The sequence below is a fragment of the Hyperolius riggenbachi genome, chromosome 11 (genome assembly GCF_040937935.1).
Source record: "Hyperolius riggenbachi isolate aHypRig1 chromosome 11, aHypRig1.pri, whole genome shotgun sequence".
Lineage (NCBI taxonomy): Eukaryota > Metazoa > Chordata > Amphibia > Anura > Hyperoliidae > Hyperolius > Hyperolius riggenbachi.
Window position 1 is genome coordinate 158,932,402 of NC_090656.1, and position 17,650 is coordinate 158,950,051.

At 44.8% G+C, this 17,650-nt stretch overlaps 1 protein-coding gene across 5 annotated transcripts in view; it reads right to left on the reverse strand.

Annotated features, from left to right (window-relative positions):
* ZBTB3 (zinc finger and BTB domain containing 3) overlaps nucleotides 1-17,650 on the reverse strand; it is a 101,808-nt gene that overhangs the window by 47,884 nt on the left and 36,274 nt on the right. The window lies entirely within an intron of this gene.

Sequence of the window (17,650 nt, forward strand, 5' to 3'; positions counted from 1 at the left end):
CTACACGGCTGTCACCTGTACAGCGCTGGAGTAGATCGTAGCGCTGTACATGTTATTAGACGATCGTCGCTCCGCCCACCGAGCAGGAGATGCGTGCACAACCTGCGCGCCATCTCCTGCAAAATAGAGCCCCAGGACTTTACACCGATCAGCGTTAGGCGGTCCTGGGGCTGCCGCCGCGGCCATGCCCATCGCCGTGATTTTGGTCGGCTAGTGGTTAACCTTTTCCGGACCGCCTATATTAGATCCTATGCCGCACTTGTGGCTGTTCTAGCCTGATGTACGCCGCCTGCCATTTCCGCTCCCGACGCGATCGTGTGCACCCGAAAGGGGAGATTAAGCTGTCATATGACAACTGGCATCTAACCTCAGCGATCAGAACTCATCGCGTATGGCTCCTGATCACGTGATCACTACGATCGCTGGCAGAACATAGTGATCACTGTGACAGCTGAGGCGGTAGGGGGGGGGGGGGGGGCGCAGAAGAGGATCCACTCACCTCCCTGACATTCCCACGACGATCGGCGCTCCCCTCCACTCCAGCTGGCATCCCCGCTCGCTCTGGCGTCAGTATCGGGTCCCGGCTTGAGGGGTCTACTGTGGCTCATCGCTGGAGCCAGAGAGGTGAGTGAAGGTTGCTGCATACAGGGGGGACACCTGGCCACACAGGGGACATGATGCCCAGCAAGCCCCAGCAGGGATCCGGCTGCCTGAGCCCCCCCCCCACCCCCACGCAAATTCGCCTGGTCCTTAAGGGGGGGGTTAGGCGGCCGGTCCCCAAAGGGTTAAACATGTTGGCATTGCGACATCGCAGCATGCAAGCATATTTTTATAATACGATTCCGCATACTTCCGCATACCCGAAACAAGAAGTGACTGCAAGAGCGCACAACTTCCTGTTTGGACAGATGCCAGACAGAGAACACCGTGTACTAAAGCGGCGTTCCCTGAACAACCTATTCCAACATGCACTCAACTCTTTCACAGCCCATACATAAACATGAAGTGACCATAAAAAAAACAATTTGCATTACAACACACTGTTTTTACAATGCAGTTGGGCCAACATTCCCGTTTGTGGAACTGAACTTAAATACATGGCAGAAGAATCTAGGAACATCCCTTTAAAGGGAACTTAAACTAAGAGGGATATGGATGTTTTCTTTTAAACAATACCAGTTTGCTGGCAGTCCTGCTGATCTCTTTGGCTGCAGTAGTAATTGAATCACACACCTGAAACAAGCATCCAGCTAATCCAGTCTGACTTCGGTCAGAGAACCTGGCCTGCATACTTGTTCAGGGGCTGTGGCTAAAAGTATTAGAGACACAGGATCAGCAGGAGAGTCAGGCAACTGGTATTATTTTAAAAAGAAAAATCAAAATCCTTCTCAGTTTAGGTTCCCTTTAACTAGTCAACTCCTGGACCAAACCACCATGCTTGACTAGAATAATGACCATCGTGTGGAACCACACAAACAAACATGGCTGTATTAAGAAGATATTGGCCTCAATTCACTAAGATCATGCTGGAGATAATAAGGCAAGAGATAACTTACCTCCACACAGTGAGAGAGTTACTTTATCTCTTCATTCCTTAAGTTACCTCCCCTGTAGTTAATTTACCTCCTCTGTAGTTAATTTACCTCCTCTGTAGTTATTTTCACACGCAGTTAATAAACAGCCTGTCTTTAACTCTGGAGTTATTTTAAGGATTGAAGAGTTAACTTAAAGACAGTAGTGTAGTGGGGGTGTCTCAGCACCTTGCAGGGAAAAAAATATAGGAGACAAATACGGGAGCCCAATAGTGTAGTATATTAGTATGCAATTGAAAAAAGAAATTTCAATAAATTACTACTCACAAAAGGAGGTTGCAAGGGCAACCAACCGTAGGAAGCAGGTGGAGACCATAAACCCGACTCCACTCGGGGTAGTCCCAGCCGGGACCTGGATGTGGTCGCTCTCCTTGAAAAAATAGGGACAGGTGTCCACTGTGGGGCACCCACAGGTGGTCTGTCACCACCCCTCAAACACAGATTGTTTGGGGGTATAGCTATGCACAATTGAAGGTAAAGAGGCGCCCTGGTTGAAATAAAAGCATCTAAAAACAGCTTAAAATCGAGGAAATAATATGAGGTGGCTTACCTCAATAACGAAATCCTTGTATATGACAAAAGATTTTTATTTAGCACAGGCAACGCGTTTCGCGGGTCCAAGCCCGCTTCATCAGGCCAATAAAAGTGCCAAATGAACAAGTCGATATGGCAAAGGGAGCCTCACTTAGAGAGGCTCCCTTTGCCATATCGACTTGTTCATTTGGCACTTTTATTGGCCTGATGAAGCGGGCTTGGACCCGCGAAACGCGTTTCCTGTGCTAAATAAAAATCTTTTGTCATATACAAGGATTTCGTTATTGAGGTAAGCCACCTCATATTATTTCCTCGATTTTAAGCTGTTTTTAGATGCTTTTATTTCAACCAGGGCGCCTCTTTACCTTCAATTGAACTTAAAGACAGAAGAGTTAACTTTAGGTTTGCCTGAGGTAAAATGTTTCCTGAATACGACATGCCTTATCACTATGGTGATAACTCTAGAAGAGTTATTAAAGACAGGAGATAAGTTTAGTGAATTGAGGCCATTATCATAATTTATGGGAAAAGAGATGCCCAGGTGTATATAAAATGGATTAAAAAATCACAATAAAATTAGAAGATGAGGTAGCTTACCTCAATGACGAAATTTTGAGTGAACAAAGAATAATTTATTACCTCCCCGGCGTTCAATTACCCCAGGATTTTTGTGCAAAAAGTGATAAAATGTATTTCTAAAAACTTTTTTTTCCCTGTAAGTTGCCAAAATATGTCAAGCAAGGGTCTAGTATACAGTGCAGGAGAGTATTGATGTGTATGCACGTTTATACTGTTCACAGCATGTTTTTATAGACGGATATATCTGTCCATACCGCTAGGGAGGTTTTAAGCACAGGCTTAAAAAAAAAAAATTCCATTTGACCTTACATCCTGCACTACTGGGCTCCCGTTCTCTGTTTCCTGTTGTCTATCTTTAGGGTGTCAAGTCACCCCCCACCACTTCAGGATATTATCATGTCCTTCAAACAATTTCTGACATGATTTACTAGAAAATGTTATTTAATTCTGTTAAAAACATAGCCGGATTGAGGTCCCCCAGGCATAAGGATCCCCAGACTTGGTCATGAGCACATACCCTGTTTCTCCCTTGAAACAGTTTACATTTCCTCCCTTTTCTGCTATGTAGCTCCTAAGTCCAGTACACTTGGGGGTGCAGTTATGGGTAGCTCAATATGAGAATCTTTTGTTACTAATGTTCTATTCCTCTAGGCTCATACACACGCCCAACTTAATGCACAACCAACTGCACAACATGTCCAACCCTACAACAAGGTGTTTACATAAGTATGAGTAAAGTCCAGGAAACTTACAGGCACCTCTGGCATGGTGTAAACAGTGCAAGTCTTTGCCAGACTGTGCTGGGAGCCATGACTCTGAAGCAGAAGCAGGGACAGCTATGACTGACAGGAGCAGGGAGCCAATAGAAACAGCCCCTGACTCCTGCAAGTCCCGCTGATGAGGTTGATAGGCCCCACAGGCTTCTCGGGAGGGAAAAACTTTTCCTACCCCCAGGCAGAGAGAGCATAACAAAACAGGTTTCGCCTGAAGCCCTTCGGCCGTTTAACCCATTAGGTTCCTGTTTAAAGATGCAGAGGAACTAGTAGGGAAATCACCTAAGCAAGGCATGTTTAAAGTCTCCTGGAAGTTCATCTAAGCTGTGGCAAATACATAAAAAGTTAAAGCACTTGAAACAAAAAGAAAAACCGAGAGCCCAATATAGTGCAGTAAGTCTAACAATTGTTGGCGAAATAATTAACAGATGTGGATATATTCACAAACACGGGTTACCACATAGGCAACCACTCGAAATGCAGGTGGGGAGCATTAGAACCTGACCCCACTCAGGTTTAAGAAGTCGCTCTCTGTAGATAGAAAGAAGGGGACAGTCCCCTCCACCCAAGGTGGACTATATACTGTGCAAATTTGGACAGAGGCGCCAGGCAGGTTAAAATGATCTAAAAACAACTAAAAAGGAGGAGTACAGGTGGACTTACCTCCTGAAATGATGGACAATGGACAATCCGCGGAGTGCCAAACTAAATGGTTATTTGCGATATGAACAATCTCGATTGTCCATCATTTCAGGAGGTAAGTCCACCTGTACTCCTCCTTTTTAGTTGTTTTTAGATCATTTTAACCTGCCTGGCGCCTTTGTCCAAATTTGCACATAAAAAGTTAAAGACTAGTAGACAGATTCAGAGCAAGCAGAGGCAGTATAACAAACATGTATATCTAAAGGGATGTCGGGATGCCTCTTACTATTGTAATGCCCTCACTGCACAGAACAGAATGTAACAAAACAACTTAGATGCAGAAAAACTGACTCCAATGAATGCCTATGGGAAAATCTGCATCAGAAATATTGCGTTTAGTGGAAACAGGCTCATAGGCATTCATTGGAGTCAGGTTTTTCTGCATCCAATCTGCGTGTAGTGGAAACAGGCCCTAACTCCACACTGCTCTGCTGTGTTACCGCACAGGTTTTTGTCAATGGGCCTTGGTAAATTATCAAACTTCTACCACACCTGTGAACATATTTATGAATTAAAATTAATTTTTATTACAGCCTTTTATGAATCAAGGCCTATGCGTGCAAGACAAACGACAAACTGCACAACATGTCAGTATTCAGTGGTTCAAAAGATTTGTACACACATTTCAACCTGCATGACAGTTGGGCAGATTGATCCACTGGTTGGATCTGGCCAACAACCTGTTATCATTTGGTTGTCTGGTTGTTTGCCTGCATACACACACCCAACCATTTTCCAATATACCAAATTTTAAAGCTAGTTGGGCAGATTGTTGGGATGCGTGAATGAGCCTTTAGCTGTACTACACATACAATTCCTTAACTCATAACTTTATTTTTCTTTATATTTGCTTTAAATGTAACAATGCCTATTATTATTATTAATTTACAATTGTTTTATAAAGGTTACATAGTTATTTAGGTTGAAAAAAAAGACATATGTCCATCGAGTTGAACCAGAGAACAAAGTACAACACCAGCCTGCTCCCTCATATATCCCTGTTGATCCAGAGGAAGGCGAAAAACACTTAAAAGGCATGGTCCAATTATCCCCAAAAGGGAAAAAATTAATTCCTGACTCCAGATGGCAATCAGATACAATCCCTGGATCAACATCACTGGGCATTACCTAGCAATTGTAGCCATGGATGTCTTTCTACGCAAGGAAAGCATTTAAGCCCCCTTTAAATGCAGGTATAGAATTTGCCATAACTACTTCCTGTGGCAATGCATTCCACATCTTAATCACTCTTACTGCAAAGAACCCTTTCCTAAATAAATGGCTAAAATGTTTTTCCTCCATGCGCAGATCATGTCCTCTAGTCCTTTGAGAAGGCCTAGGGACAAAAAGCTCATCCGCCAAACTTTTATATTGCCCTGTGATGTATTTATACATGTTAATTAGATCCCCTCTAAGGCGTCTTTTCTCAAGACTAAATAAACCCAGTTTATCTAACCTTTCTTGGTAAGTGAGACCTTCCATCCCACGTATCAATTTTGTTGCTCGTCTCTGCACCTGCTCTAAAACTGTAATATCTTTCCTGTAATGTGGTGCCCAGAACTGAATTCCATATTCCAGATGTGGCCTTACTAGAGAGTTAAACAGGGGCAATAGTATGTTAGCATCTTGAATTTTTATTTCCCTTTTAATGCATCCCAAAATTTTATTTTGTATGGTGCTAGACCATTGGTACGACCAAAATGCATGACTTTACATTTTTTCAACATTGAATTTCATCTGCCATTTATGTGCCCATATGGCAATCCTATTCAGATCCTGTTGCAATATGTCACTATCTTCCTGAGAGTTAATGATTCTGCACAATTTTCTATAGTCTGCAAAAATAGCAACATTGCTTTCTACTGCATCTACTAGGTCATTAAAGGACTTACGAGCCCAAATAGTAAAAAAAAGTTAAGTACCTTAATCATTTTTAAATGCACGGAGGACGCCGTCCGCGCCCTCCGTGCTGTTCCGCCGGGTCCTTGCAGTCTGATCGCCCCCCGTGCCGCTCCCGACCCCACGGACGGGGTCGGGCTCCCCTTCCTCTCCCAAGATGGCCGCCGGAGCCGGCCGCGGCTGCGCAGTCCGCATACGCGTTAGTGCGGCTGCGCAGCTCTAGGGCCTCCCCCCGATCCACGCACAGTAGCGTGGATCGAGGGGGGAGGCCCTAGAGCTGCACAGCCACACTAACGCGTATGCGGACTGCGCAGCCGCGGCCGGCTCCGGCGGCCATCTTGGGAGAGGAAGGGGAGCCCGACCCCGTCCGTGGGGTCGGGAGCGGCACGGGGGGCGATCAGACTGCGGGGACCCGGCGGACGGCGTCCTCCGTGCATTTAAAAATGATTAAGGTACTTAACTTTTTTTTACTATTTGGGCTCGTAAGTCCTTTAATAAATAAATTGAAGAGCACTGGACCCAGTACAAACCCCTGTGGGACCCCACTGCTTACAGTCACCCATTTTGAGTATGATCCATTGACCACAAATCTTTGTTTTCTGTCCATTAGCCAGTTCCCTATCCATGCACACAGACTCTTCCCCAGTCCTTGTATCCTCAACTTTTGCACCAGACCTTTGTGGGGAACAGTGTTGAAGGCCTTTGCAAAGTCCAGGTATATCACATCTACAGCAGTCCCAATATCCACATTAGCGTTCACTACCTCATAAAAGCTGAGCATGTTAGTCAAACAGGACCTGTCTTTAGTAAACCCATGGTGATGCTGAGAAATAGGATTATTCTCTACTATGAAGTCATGTATAGCATCTCTTAGTAACCCCTCAAATAGTTTGCATACAACTGATGTTAAGCTTACAGGTCTATCATTTCCTGGATCTGATTATTTGCCCTTCTTAAATTATGGGAAAACGTGGGCTGTACGTCAATCCACTGGGACTCTGCCAATTGAAAGAGAGTCACAAAAGATAAGATAAAGGGGTTTATCTATAACGGAACTTAATTCCCTTAGGAACCGAGGATGCATACCATCCGGGCCAGGTGCCTTCTCAATTTTCAATTTATTTATTCTTGTCTTCACTTCTTCCTGCGTTAAGTATTTAATATTACAATTTGAAGATTGAGACTCTTCTGCATCTGTTATTTGCAACAGTGATGTTTCCCTTGTAAAGACAGAAGCAAAGAAAGCATTTAATAGCTCTGCCTTACTTTGGTCATTCACCATTGAGTTCCCACCCTCATCCTTTAGGAGTCCAATACAGTCAACCTTTCTTTTTTTAGAGTTGATGTACTTGTAAAACTTCTTTGGGTTAGATTTGATATCCCTAGCGATTTGATTTTCAGCTTCAATCTTTGCCAGCCTAATTTTTTACAACTTTTATTGCACTCCTTATAATTGTTTAATGCAGCCTCGGTCCCCTCCCGTTTTAGGACCTTATAGGCATTCTTTTTCCCCTTCATTTTATCTCTAACTTTTCTAGTCATACATAGAGGCCTTTTTTTTTTTTATTCCTAGATGTTTTGTTTTCATATGGGATATATCTACTACAATATTGATTGAGAATAAGTTTAAAAGCTTTCCATTTCCCTTCAGTGTCTTCCCCTTGTAGTACATTATCCCAGTTCACCAAACGTAGTGCCAGCCTGAGTTAATTGAACTTTGCTTTTCTAAAATTCATAGTTTTAGTGGTCCCGCTGCCCCTCGGCCTATCAGTCACCAGACAAACGTTATGTTGTGATCACTATTTCCCAAATGTTCTTGAACCTGCACATTTGATACATTATCTGGTCTATTTGAAATGATCAAATCCAGTAATGCATTCCCCCTAGTTGGTTCCATTACCATTTGAGTCAGGTAACTGTCCTGTAGTGATGCCAGACATCTGCTGCTTTTACCAGAATGGGTAGCCTCCATACTTCAGTCAAAATCTGGAAAGTTGAAGTCACCCATAACTATGACCTTATTTTTACTTGCAGCTTTTTCAATCTGCTGTAGTAATTGCAGTTCTGCAGCTTCATGAATATGTGGTGGCCTGTAGTATACCACAATAAGCAATTGGCAACCTTTATTTCCACCATGAATATTTACCCAAACGGACTCCACATCGTCGCAATCTTCATCCATCTCATCGTCTAGGACAGTTGGAAAAGAGTTCTTAACACATAGTGGCTGGATAGTGTAATGGTTAAGGGCTCTGCCTCTGACATGGGAGACCAGGGTTCGAATCTCGGCTCTGCCAGTTCAGTAAGCCAGCACCTATTCAGCAGGAGACCGTAGGCAAGTCTCCCTAACACTGCTACTGCCTATAGAGCGCGTCCTAGTGGCTGCAGCTCTGGCGCTTTGAGTCCGCCAGGAGAAAAGCGCTATATAAGTGTTTGTCTTTGTCTTTTTGTCTTTAACAAAGAGACAAACCCCTCCACCTTTTTTCCCTATTCTATCCTTCCTAAACCCATTGTATCCTTCTAAATTCGCTATCCAGTCATGGCTTTCATCCATCTATGTCTTGGTTATTCCCACAATGTCAGAGCCTTTGTCAATCAGAATGTACTCTAGTTCATCCATTATATTTGCAAGGCTCCTAGCATTGGTTACCATGCACTTTATATTTTTACCACTACATGTTCCAATTTTGGTTACCAGAAATGGGCTACTGGAAGTTTTACACCTTCCTTTAAGGAGAGATGGGAAAATAACTTTGAGGGATGCTCCAAGGTCATGATGACATTAATGATTGAGTTACATCAAATTGAAATTACGATTATTGATACTCAGATCAAGGAATTTGATAGTAAATTGGAGCCCCTCAGAGAGCACCCATTTCTCCAGCAGAGGAAAGAAAAATTGAAAAAACATTTAGAAGGCTACAATAGAAATATAGTGGAAATCAAAAAAAGAAAATTTGAACGAGATCGTTTGGCTTATGCTATGGGACAAGCCTATAGATGGACTAATACCAGACCTCGGAGGGACCCTCACCCAAATCCTAACCCCGTCACAACACGTCTACCTGTTGGTCCTAAGCCCAGGAATCCCCATCTCTCCAAACTAACACCTGTGCCCAACCGACCAAAGGGTTCCTCTTTGTCTTCTCTCCAGAGTATTGATTCACAATCTGAATTGCTCACCCTTCACAAATCACAACATCCTAAGTATGGCGCAGCTGATATTTCCCAAGCACACTTCGACGTCTTTTCAAACAAAAGGAAGGATGCTCCTTCGGCATCCTCCTCTTCGGAGTCACTGTCCTCTAACATGCCACAGTCTGATGCACGCACTTCATTGGGGGATAGCTCCCCATCACATGGTTCATCTTCATCGTCTTTTTTAGGATTGGACCCGCAAGACATGAGAAACAAAGGGGGCACTCACAAACACAAAGAGAAAAAGGACAAACAGGGGCCACAGACCAAGCAGGGCAAATCTCACTAGGTGGATCACAGGGGATTCCCTTGGAGATAATGCAAAAGCAGATTATTAACATCTCAGACTTTCAATTAAATGAACATCATATCACTGTGCTCAGTCTTGGATTGGGCTTTTCAATTACAGCTGATCTTGATAAGTTTGAGTTGGTGAAGGACCTTCATTTATTTTGTAGACGTGTGGCTTTGAAGATACGCTATGCAAGTATATCTGGAGAGGATAATCCTCTTCCATTGGCCAATAACACTCAGGATCAGCAGATCCTCAGAGATCTTATGGACTTACAGACCTTTTCCAGTGTCCCCCCTGATTCACCAGGCTTCTCTGTCTCGGGAGATTCTATGATTGAACGACCCGACACAGTAAAGCTTAGACCCAAATCTAAATTTTTCCCAGCCTTGTCCTCAATATCAAGCTTACAGGTATTTGCACAATCTGTAATGAGGGATTTGGAACTTTTGCCCACAGGCAAGGGCTGCCCCTCCAATCTTACCCCTGACCAATGCAGGGCGCTACAGGATCTATCCTCAGCCCCAGACTTAGTGGTTAAACCCTCGGACAAGGGGGGCAACGTTGTCGTCATGAGCACATGCCAATATGAACGGATGTGTTATAACATTTTGAATAATATTGAATGGTATGAGAGGGTCCCGGCATCGAGGATGCAAGCCAGCCACCAACACTTTCAGGATATATTGGGACATGCCTTGTCCTTGGGCATCATTTCCAAGAGGAGTTATCGGTTTTTGTGGAATCCCAATCCAAGAATTTCGACTTTTCATGCCCTTCCTAAAACACATAAATCTACGACGGATCCCCCGGGACGCCCCATTATATCACTGACTGAAAATGCAAGTCGATATGTGGACGCACATCTACAGCCCCATGTGAGGGCATTACCTTCTTACGTGCGTGATACGACTCATCTACTTACCATTTTAGATGACATTAGCATTCCCACTGGTGCCTGGCTTGTCACCCTTGATGTCGAGGCCCTCTACTCTAGTATCCCTCATACTGAGGGGCTTGAGACGATCAGATCGGTTTTGACGACCCTTCCTATTGATGCCATTCCTCACAATATGTTCCTGTTAAGGTTATTGGAGTTTATTCTTAAGAACAATTATTTTTTGTTTGACTCCTCCCACTTCCTCCAGGTGCAGGGCACAGCGATGGGGACCACTTGTGCCCCGTCCTATGCATGCCTGTACCTGGGGGAGTGGGAACGATGTATTTTTTCAGATGCGGACCTGAGTGACCTCTTGGGGCATGTACTTACCTGGCATCGCTACATCGATGACATATTCTTAATCTGGACAGGAACACAACAACAAATGTTAGATCTGGTCAATTTGCTAAATAACAATGTTTTCAATCTTAAATTTACTATGGCCATGGATACTCACTGCATCCCGTTTTTGGATATCATGATCTCTGTGAATGATCAGGGAGTATTACAGACGGATCTTTATAGAAAACCTACAGCAGCCAACTCCTTGCTTCATGCAAGGAGTTTTCATCCTACACACCAGATACGCAGTATTCCTGTCGGACAATATCTGAGAGCCCGACGGAACTGCTCTGATGACAGGAACTTCCATGCCCAGGATAATGACTTACAGCAACGCTTTAGAGCCCGTGGCTACCCCAAAAGATACTTAAAGAAAGCCTATCACCGAGCCTGTGATACCCCCAGATCTACTCTTCTATATAACCAATCTTCGGGACAAAAGTCTCGAAATGAATCAGATAGGGGTCTTTCTTTTATTACCAAATACAATGATCATCACTTTCAGGTCCGCGCCCTACTTCAGAAACATTGGCATGGGCTTACGGGCGACCAGCGTATTGCCCCCTTTGTCCCAAGTGAGCCCTCTGTCACCTACAGGCGGGCTACCACCATAGGCGACACCTTAACACGTAGCCACTACTCAGGTAGAGGTAAAACCAAATTATGTAATTGTAAAGCTTTGGGTACTTACCCTTGTCAGTCCTGTAATCAATGCAGGTACATCTATGTTGGCAAACAGTGCCCCCTTGTGAAGAGAGACGTTGTATTAACTACCAGACATTATGTTAACTGTGAGACAGAGGGCCTTCTATGTGGGCAAGACTGGCAGATCCCTTAACAGGCGTATCTATGAACATACTTACGGCATCCAGGAGGGACACCAGACGCCTGTAGCTCGACACTTCACAACTTGCCAGGGGGGTAACCATAGGAAAATTCGATTCTTCGGCCTGGATAGGGTACATCGGGATCCCCAGGGGGGGGGGGGGGGGCGGGGAGACTGGGACGGGAGACTCCTCCAATGTGAGGCCTTCTGGATTTACAAACTCAAGGCCTTTCGGACACCGGGCCTCAATGAAGGTATTGATTTTGCACCATTTCTGTGACAGCAGTGCTCTAGTCCTCGGACACATCTTACCTTAATTGTATTTAATTTTTTCTACTTTGTCAATTTTTGTTTTCTAGGGATGAACTTCCATATTATTTTTTTATTTTTGTGCTGGAACTGGAAACCTGTTTGCGTTTTTACCGGGTCTTTTCCCGTCCCTCTTTGTTTATTTCTTTGATTTAACAAATACTCCATTTGTTACCCATTTTGGATATGATCTTTGACACTTCTGGGATGGTGGTTGGTGGGTTGGCATGGCCTCCCGCTGCTCCACTTTGTCCTTGGCCTCCTCTCATCTGGTCCCCCACTGGCAGGACAACAGATCATTGATTATCAGCTTACTATACTTTTGTAGTTTATTTAGTGATTATGACTATTCTATTATATATGGTTACACAGGGATTTATCATTAATGGAAATATAACCCTGTATTATTTTTGTGTATTACCTTTTTAATATGTAACTTTTTCTGATGACTTTGCTGATCCTGTGGGGGGTGGTAGTTATGCCCCCCCCCCGGTGCGACGCACTGGCCGCTGGTCCTGGATGCAGGGTGGGATTGGTGGGGGATCGGTGTGCCCGGGGGGGGTATTTGGGGTCGGCCCATGCTCTAGGTTTGACCTGGGCCATATACTGGGCTTTAGCCTGATGACCCATGTCCTGGCTGTGGGCCCCCCCCCCCCGTTCCCCTCTCGCCGTGGCCCTCTCGTATCTCCCCCCCTCCCTACCACGCCTTCCTGTTACCCCTGGGCACTTTTGGCCGTGGCTATGGTGGTGCCCCGGTGGTGATGGCAACTGGGCGGCCTAGGGGACCCACTTTGCGGGACAGCCGGGCCACCCTTTCTCCCTTACATCCATCTGGGAGTATGGCCCTCACGGTCCGTGCTCCCTAGCGATCGCGGAGGTTCCCCCCCTTTGCAGTGCCCTAACGGCCCTGCTAGGGGGGCCTCTGTAGTTCGCCTGCATTTGTACGCATGTACGCGTTCCCTCCGCTCTGATCCGCTGTGCGGTTGCGGACACGGGGGAAACGCTATGCGTACATATTCGCGCATGCACGCGTTCCCTCCTATTTGATCCGCATCACCGCATGCGGACGCGGGGGAAACGCTATGCGTACATGCGGAGAATTGGACGCATCGCGCCCTTGCCGCCGCCCCTCATCCAATACCTGCATTATGCGGTGGAGGTTTGGGTGTGGCTATGGGGGGCGTGGTGGCATCCTCTGCCCGCTCAGCGCCATTTTAGGCCGGCTCCTCTTTCCCACAGGCAGCAAAACTTCTGAGCCTGCCCTGATGATGCTGGTATCCTTACCAGTGAAACTGGTTGGCCTTTCAGAGCTCTTCTTTTGACCAGACACACTTGTGGTGGCAGCACATGGGCCCCTGTGGATGGACTTCACAGTGATTCAGATGAGTATACCTCAATGATATGCATTACTGCTGGTGACTAGAAAGCGGCCTCCTAAGGAACAACTACTGTGTACTTTATGACCACTGAGACACCCTCTTAGGATGCACCTACATGCTGTTGCTTGCTGGAACTATGACTTTGCCTTTGTCTAGTTGATGCTGCTGAAGGGGTGACCCTGGCGGACTGTTCTATGAGTGAACTGTATCAACTTTCAATATCACATCATTTATACCTGCATTTGTCTGTGGTTTAAACATGTGCCTGTGAGTTTTCCTCGAAATGTGCTACTGACTGAGGCACCAACTCTGGTGAATTGCCTGTCACTTTTGGGGTCTCTGGACGTGTCAGGCCTGCTGTGAAAATACTGTTTACTAGCCCGAAGTGCTTGCCACATACAGTGTGTGCCAACCAATCTACCTTTGTGCACTTGGTTATTGTCATAGCCCTTAAATGAGACAGCCTGCCTGACCTGTGGACTTGCACACCATTTTTTACTATATGACAGCACATACAGTAAGACCACTTATCTTGATGGATTGAAATCTCTACCAGCCATTATTCAATTAACTTTTGATTCTATAAACCACTGGAAACATTGCAGCAATACAGCCGGAATCTGATACATCTGTGCTTCCTTACTAGGATCTCCTCTTCAATTTAGGTCCTGAATACTTGGCCTTTAAAACCAATGAAGTGTATTTCTTTCCAAGGTCCTTTTTGTCTCTATGTTATCTGTTAGGAGATGCCTCCCCCCTCTTTTTTTGTATATTAAGATATTTGATAGATTGTGCACTAACATATTTTTTGAGGGGATCCCCCACATTTTTTCATCTGGCTTCAACATGGTGGTCCACCCGTGTGTTCTGGTCAATTTTAAATAGATTTACATTATACAGTGGAGGAAATAATTACTTGAGCCCTCACTGATTTTGTAAGTTTGTACAAAGAAATGAAGTCTCAGAACAGTATCATTTCAATGGTAGGTTTCCTTTAACAGTGGCAGATAGCACATCAAAAGGAAAATCGAAAAAATAACCTTAAATAAAAGATGGCAACTGATTTGCATTTCATTGAGTGAAATAAGTTTTTGAACCCCTACCAACCATTAAGAGTTCTGGCTCCCACAGAGTGGTTAGACACTTCTACTCAATTAGTCACCCTCATTAAGGACACCTGTCTTAACTAGTCACCTGTATAAAAGACACCTGTCCACAGAATCAATCAATCAAGCAGACTCCAAACGCTCCAACATGGGAAAGACCAAAGAGCTGTCCAAGGATGTCAGAGACAAAATTGTAGACCTGCACAAGGCTGGAATGGGCTACAAAACCATTAGCAAGAAGCTGGGAGAGAAGGTGACAACTGTTGGTGCGATTGTTCGAAAATGGAAGGAGCACAAAATGACCATCAATCGACCTCGCTCTGGGGCTCCACGCAAGATCTCACCTCGTGGGGTGTCAATGGTTCTGAGAAAGGTGAAAAAGCATCCTAGAACTACACAGGAGGAGTTAGTGAATGACCTCAAATTAGCAGGGACCACAGTCACCAAGAAAACCATTGGAAACACATTACACCGCAATGGATTAAAATCCTGCAGGGCTCGCAAGGTCCCCCTGTTTAAGAAGGCACATGTGCAGGCCCGTCTGAAGTTTTCCAATGAACACCTGAATGATTCTGTGAGTGACTGGGAGAAGGTGCTGTGGTCTGATGAGACCAAAATAGAGCTCTTTGGCATTAACTCAACTCGCTGTGTTTGGAGGAAGAAAAATGCTGCCTATGACCCCCAAAACACCGTCCCCACCGTCAAGCATGGGGGTGGAAACATTTTGCTTTGGGGGTGTTTTTCTGCTAAGGGCACAGGACAACTTAATCGCATTAACGGGAAAATGGACGGAGCCATGTATCGTGAAATCCTGAACGACAACCTCCTTCCCTCTGCCAGGAAACTGAAAATGGGTCTTGGATGGGTGTTCCAGCACGACAATGACCCAAAACATACAGCAAAGGCAACAAAGGAGTGGCCCAAGAAGAAGCACATTAAGGTCATGGAGTGGCCTAGTCAGTCTCCGGACCTTAATCCAATAGAAAACCTATAGAGGGAGCTCAAGCTCAGAGTTGCACAGCGACAGCCTCGAAACCTTAGGGATTTAGAGATGATCTGCAAAGAGGAGTAGACCAACATTCCTCCTAAAATGTGTGCAAACTTGTTCATCAATTACAAGAAACGTTTGACCTCTGTGCTTGCAAACAAGGGTTTTTCCACTAAGTATTAAGTCTTTTATTGTTAGAGGGTTCAAAAACTTATTTCACTCAATGAAATGCAAATCAGTTGCTATCTTTTATTTAAGGTTATTTTTTCGATTTTCCTTTTGATGTGCTATCTGCCACTGTTAATATAAACCTACCATTGAAATGATACTGTTCTGAGACTTTTCATTTCGTTGTCATTGGACAAACTTACAAAATCAGTGAGGGGTCAAATAATTATTTCCTCCACTGTATGTGTTTGTATTTTGGTCATTAATAAAATTTGTATTTTTTTATATAATTTATCTCCTCCTGCTTCCTTAGTCTTACATTGGTCATCAGTGTTCTCCCCAGGGCTGTTTAAGTGGGCGGGCCGCCCGGCTGTTTTGAAGCACCGCCCAGGTGCTGGATCGCTTGTCCTGTGCTCATATTTGTACCAGGAAAACGTACAAATTAACATCCTGGCCGTGGGACTTATCACCGATGTAGTTCCCATTCCGCCCACTGGGTGGTGTGTTGTACAAGAGCCACCAATCCTGCCGCCCTATCTTTTGTATGCGCTGTTGGTGAGGGATCTCGGGAGTTGTAGACTCTTCTCTGTTCTCACTAATGCTGAGCTGAGTCTGGGAACTACATCTCCCGGCATACTCTGCGCTGTGAACTCTTTCTTCCCTAGGCGGCAGCTTCAAGTTTCTCTCTTCTCTCTCTCTCTGCACCTCCCCCCCCCTCCTCCCGAGAAGTCCTGCATCTTCATAACAAACAACTATGGCTAGTTCTGGAGGAGGTGAGGAAGGGAGCACAGCAACAGGAGTCTTGCAGCTACATTTACTAACTCTGAGCTGGAAACTTTGCCGTGCGGCTTCTTGCTGGACCCCCGTTGCCCTGTCCAGCGAGGTGAGTGTCTGCATGTTGTATTACAGGAGAGTGATCAGTATAATCTGTAAACTGCAGCAGTTCAGTTTGCCTGTGCTGGGAACAGGCTGCAGGGAGGTAACAAAGTTGATTACTGCTGGTCATTATAGAAGCATATGTTGTGGGTGCTAGGTCACTTCTGCTGGTCATTATACAGGCATTTGTTAAGGGTGATATGTGTGAGTACTGCTGGTCATTTCACATGCATGTGCTGGGGCTTAGACAGTTGTTGGAGGTAACTGTTGCTGTATTTATCTGATAGTCATAATGGCTGCATTAGGTAATTGGGGGTGATTGTTGCAGCATTTGGCATTGCAAAATGGTATGCTAATAAATAGAATCACGCAGTTTCTGCATATTTATCATTCTATCCACCCATGTGATGTTATGGCCACACTCATTTTTCACCCCCCCTCCTTATGAAATCCAACCCCACCCAGCTACTTTTTCATACCACCCAGCTGGGAAAAAATTCTGGGGAGAACACTGGTCATATTGAAAAGTCTCAGATTTGTGGAGGATTATTTTTTAATAGGAATCTTTAGGACCCATTTGTCTAAACTGCTTACAACTGCTTACAGTCACCTATTTTGAGTATGATCCATTGACCACAACTCTTTGTTTTCTGTCCATTAGCCAGTTCCCTATCCATGCACACAGACTCTTCCCCAGTCCTTGTATCCTCAACTTTTGCACCAGACTTTTGTGGGGAACAGTGTTGAAGGCCTTTGCAAAGTCCAGGTATATCACATCTACAGCATTCCCAATATCCACATTAGCGTTCACTACCTCATAAAAGCTGAGCATGTTAGTCAAACAGGACCTGTCTTTAGTAAACCCATGCTGATGCTGAGAAATAGGATTATTTTCTACTATGAAGTCATGTATAGTATCTCTTAGTAACCCCTCAAATAGTTTGCATACAACTGATGTTAAGCTTACAGGTCTATCATTTCCTGGATCTGATTATTTGCCCTTCTTAAATTATGGGAAAACGTGGGCTGTACGCCAATCCACTGGGACTCTGCCAGTTGAAAGAGAGTCACAAAAGATAAGATAAAGGGGTTTATCTATAACGGAACTTAATTCCCTTAGGAACCGAGGATGCATACCATCCGGGCC